The 5,183-nt window shown below is 48.0% G+C and overlaps 1 pseudogene; it reads right to left on the bottom strand.

The window, feature by feature from the left end:
- Positions 1–2,423: 2,423 nt before the first annotated feature.
- On the bottom strand, positions 2,424–2,949 carry LOC139441007 (ferritin light chain pseudogene; annotated as a pseudogene).
- Between the last annotated feature and the right edge of the window lie 2,234 nt (positions 2,950–5,183).

Raw genomic sequence — 5,183 nt, 5'->3', positions numbered from 1 at the left:
TTTGACTTCCTCCGAAGCCCTCAAAAACACAAGTTCAGGTGCGTTTGCCCTGTCTCATGACAGAACTGAATGAGGCCACAGTGCTGGGTGTTTGTTCGTGTCCCCCGTGGAGCATCTCTAAAAATGTCTACTGCCCAGGTCCCTCCCTGGGCCAATTAAATCCAGATCTCTGGAGAGAGTCCAGGTATCATATTTGTAAAGCTCCCTGGAGATGTCTCAAATGGAGCCAGGACGGCACCCTCTGGAAAGGCACGGGGAAGGAGGCACAAAGAAGGAAAGGGAGAGGAGAGAGGTCTTTTCTGCTCTCTACAAGCTCCAAGTTTGCTTCCAGCCAGTAGTGCTGCTCAGCTCTTAAAGTCTACGCAGACCACCTGGGGATTTGCCGAACTGCAGGTTCTGGTTCAGGAGGCCTAGCTGGGGCTTGAGATTCTGCATTTCTAATGAGCCCCAGGCTGGTACAGGTACAGCTGGTTAGCAGGTACCCTTGGAGCAGCAAGAATCTAAGCTTTTTCTGTTCCGTAAGGCTGATAGTAATGTATGCCCCCGAGTCTCGTTTGCTCCAGTGCCTTCAGAGCATTCTCGAGTCTTACAAAAGAAGATTCTGGAAAACAGAGCATTGCTGGGTCCCTAGCCTAGCTGGGCCAATGACAAGCCCATGACTTTCAGAGCTCCGGCCCTATGACTCTGTAACTGTCACTGTGAAGTCTTGTTTTTCTTTTCTCTACCTTCCTCGGGGTCCTCTCCTGGGCCTCAGCAGGGAACTCCCTAATCAGCTGCAGGAGGTGCCGCTGTGGTTGCTACGTCAGCCACATTGAAACATTCGCTTCACGTAGAAGCCGACCCTCAGCCTCATTCTGAGTCATCCCTTCTTGCAGGATTCTCGTTTGCAGTGCGCGTAAAATAAATTGTCGGCATTTCTCTTAACTGCACATAAAATAAATGTTTTTCTTTCCTCCGCTGTAAAGAGGAAGAAGAAAACTCAGCAGCCGAGGAAGGAAGGACCTAAATAAACAGCCTTCCAGGTCAGGCCCGGGTGAAGGAGGTAATCTCTTCTCCTCCGGGATCAAAATAAGAGGCAATTAATTGACTTGGCTGTGCCAGGGGTGTTGGGTAGACGTCGAAAGAACTGTCAGATAATGAGGATTTCTAAACTGGGGAATAAATTACCTGGGTGGGACACAATCTTCTTCCCTTGAGGTATTTAGAAGCTAGAGTAAGAGCCAAGCAGGACTTAGGGCCCGCAGGCTTGCACGGAGAGAGAAGAATTAGCCTGTGTGTGCTCAGCAGAAATAAATACCTTGCACTGTGCATTTCCCAAATACTTGCACGTTACTTACAGCAGCAACACCCTTGAGTTAGGTGGGAAGTGCGTGTGTTACTATTGTCGTGGGAAGAGACCGCCGGAGTAAAGTGAGCGGCCCTCTCAGCTGCCTTAGCATCGGGGCAGGGGCTTGTGCAGGTTTCCTGATACAGGGCTCTTTGCCACTGATGTTTGAAAACGCTGAATCGGGTGACGTATTAGGGAGGGTGGGGATCCCACTACCATTTACATTACATTTCTGAAAATGTTCATTGTGTTTAAAAATGGAATTAATATGGATTTACCACCTTCTCCCCTTGTTAAGATTTGGCTGGATGGTTTGACTTCTAACTACCCTGATTAGAATTGACACACACTGCAAATGCAATTACTTTGGGGGGTGGGAGGGAAACAGAGCGAAAGAGCTCTCCTCTGCTTCATTTCATGGTCTACTTAACAGTGAGGCAGTGTCCCAGGGGCTTGACTCCAAACCAGAAAACTCCGGGGGACCTACGGCTGGGAAGTGCTCAGCCTCGCTGGAGGCAAATGGACCTGATTACAACTTCATCGTCCAGCTGGAACCCTGTGTGGCTCCTTGCCTTAAGAAATTTGGAGTAAAACGGAATTTTAAAACATAACTAGAACCTCTTTATATCTCTCCTATGAATATGAAGTCAAAGAAGGGAGCAGCCGAGTTTCTGTATGGAGGGTTGTTTTAGTCCAGGGGAGGGGAGGGTGGAGGGAAGCTTAGCACGGAAATCGGCTGCTAGTGTTCACCTTCTAATCAATTGTCCGTCCTCGGCATTCCTGATGGTGGCCTCTCTTGTTCTCCCCTCAGGGTATAGGCTTGTTTCAGAGAGCCCACGTACAGATCAGCAATGTCTGTGAAAACCAGGAAAAGAAATATATAGTATTCCGTAAGATGTATAAAGATGAAAAAGCAAAGGTATATTTAATTTTTTTCTGCAAAAAGTTTTATTGTTTCCGTTTGATCCAATGCATGGGAGAGGGCTCCAAGGTGGTTAAAATGATCCCTAGTGGTTGCAAGAAGAAACTCAGGCAAAAGCCAGATACCAGGGAAATGCAGAGGGGGCCCTCAAAGGCCCTGGGGCTCCAAAGACTCCTAGTCGTACTTGAGGGTGAGCCTTTAGAAGAGATGCTTGTCCAGCCCAGCCTGGGGACCAGCCAGCCTTTGGATGCATGTTAGTCAGGTGGTCGCCCATCTTCTGGATGAGTTTCACCTGCTCGTCCAGGAAGTGGTTCACCGGAAGTCACAGAGCTGAGGGGCTATGCGGGCAGAACCCAGGGCCTGCAGGTCCACAGGGGCCTGCGTCAGGTCCTTCTCCAGGACCATGGCGGCTCCCCTGGTGTCCTGAGTGTCACCCACTCATTGTGGGAAGGCTTCAGCACATCCTGGGGGAGAATGAGTTCACTGTGCTGGTCTTGCAGGTTTAAAAAACACTCTGCACCTTCGCATTCTTGGCCACCTCGGGGAAGAAGTGGCCCACGCCCTGCAGAGCGACATCCTTGCAGTCGAAATGAGAGCCCAGAGAGAGGTAGGTGTGGGAGGCCCACAGATGCAGGCGGGCCAGGCGGTTGACGGCAGCCTCCACCTCAGTGGAGTAATTCTGACAAACTGGGGAGCTCATGGTTGTTCGGCAATGAGGAGTTAAGGTTAAAATAAATGGTTTGGGCTGGTCTCGAAGGCTGCGGATGGCTGAGGCGGTTCTGAAGGCAGTGGCTGGAAGAGAGGTTGGAGGGTGGTCAGAGGCCAGAAGAAGGGGCGGCCCTGGGTCTGTTCTGTCCAAACCCTGTTGAAGCAACAGACAGATCCTGGGGACCACCGAGAGTGCTGTTGGTATATTTAATATTTTTGTAGGAAATGTCAGTCTGGAACTTGAGAAGAAGGCATTATATTTTTCTGTTTAAAAAAATACACATATTTGTGTGTATGTGTGTGTAAATCCCTTAGACATACACCCTCCCCTTATAAATAATTAAATCTGTGTACACTGTGTGTGAACACACCATAGAGATTAAACACACACACACAGGCTTTAATGTATGAGGACTCAGCAGCATTGGGTTTCAGCAACTTTTGTTTTCAACTGAATTATGGCACCTTTAATTTTTACCCTTTGTAACAGATGTGGGGTTCCCTTTGTTTTAATCTGAGAAAGGAAGTGTTAAAAAGAGACAACAGGCCCAAAATGGAGGCACTCGTGGTAAGCACACGTCACCAACCCTTTCAGCCTCTCCCAGGAACGTGACCTTCACAGTCCACATGGAATGACCTGGCCCACACTAGTGAGGTGGACTGCCTGACAGGGCCTCCCCTTCCCCTAAACGAAGGTGACCCTGCCTGAAACAACCTGCTTTTCTGCTGGTGACTTCTTTGTCCTGCTCCCTTCTGCCTATGAAACTCTCCCATTCTGTACAGCTCCTCGGAGCTCCTGCCTTTTTGCTAGATGGGATGCTGCGCGATTCAGAAATCATTCAGTAGAGCCAAGAAGATCTTTAAAATTTATTCCGCCGAATTGTGTTTTTAACCGACAGAGGAAGAAAGAATTTTTAACAGTTAATTGGGTGGTAGGGTTCTCCATAAAATGACTTGCCTCTCCCAGCTAATAGGGAAGGAAGACATAGAAACCGGAGGGAAGACTTCCTGGGTCCCATTACCTACAGTGTTAGGAACTTCCCTCTTGAAGCAAGCTAGTGTGAACCTTTTGCAGGATATATGTGTGATATGTGTCCCCTTTGACCCACTTCCTCTTCTAGGAATCTATGTTAGACAGGGGTGCAAAGATGGAAGTGCTGGGATGCACATTAGTGACAAATGGGAGACCTGGAGACAATGTCAAGTCAAGGTTAGACATTATTCAATGTCTGTTAATAGGTCATACCACAACCACACCAGAGAATAATGAACTGCTGTTCAAGTGGTGACGTAGACCCACATTCCTGCCTGGAAAGATAATGAGAGTTGATAGTTAATGAGTGTTGAGCATGTACCGAGTGCTTCACATATGTGTCTGATTAAATGCCCATAACCGTTCCTTAAGCTTGGTATTATAATCCTCATTTTGCAGGTGAGGAAACTGGCTGGAGGTTAAGTAGGCCCAAGGTCACAGATTTAGTAAGCAGTCATTCAAGATTTAAACTTTAGAGCCAAATATCTAAACCCCTCTGTGAAAATGTCCACGGTCCCTTTTAGTGTGAAACAAATCAGCAAAGGAAATAAACGGGCTCCGTCTACACAAATAGATACATAGAGAGTGGAAAGCAGGAGAGCTGGGGAAATCACGCCATGGTTCAGGTTCGCCGCTTAGGTGTGAGAGAGTCAAAGTCAAATCCCGCCTCCCCACTTACTGGTTCTACACCCTTGGGCAAGTAACTTGGCGTCTCTAACACTTGGGTTTTCCTAATTATAAAAGAGATAATGTTGCCTATCCCGTGCGTTCATTGTCAGGCTGCATAATAAATAAGAGCTGTCTCACATGCAGAGAGACATCTAGAAGGATGTTCACCTACGTCTAGACAGTGGTCACATCACTGGAGGGCAAAATTCTGGGGCGATTTTTACCTTTTCTCCCTTTCTGTATTTCTTTAAGATATATCATTTTATAAACAGAAAATGCAGTAAAGCTCTTTTGATTTTGGAAAAATAATAGTCGAGGAACAAGGATGAGGACATGGAGGGAATGGGAGAGAAGACCAAGTCAGAGAAGGCATCACCTTGACTAGAGCTGACTTCCACTGGCAGGACCCGGGGCTGAATGGGAGCGTTCTGCCTTTCGGGTTAGCGGAACGTGCCCCTTTCTCCGCTGGGAGAACATTCTGCAGGAGTCAGGCAGGTCTCATCCTGTTGCCAGGCCTGGCCCAT

Source organism: Desmodus rotundus, chromosome 6, assembly GCF_022682495.2.
Source record: "Desmodus rotundus isolate HL8 chromosome 6, HLdesRot8A.1, whole genome shotgun sequence".
Classification (NCBI taxonomy): domain Eukaryota; kingdom Metazoa; phylum Chordata; class Mammalia; order Chiroptera; family Phyllostomidae; genus Desmodus; species Desmodus rotundus.
Note: the sequence above shows the minus strand (reverse complement) of the source record. Positions and strands in the feature narration are given on the sequence as shown.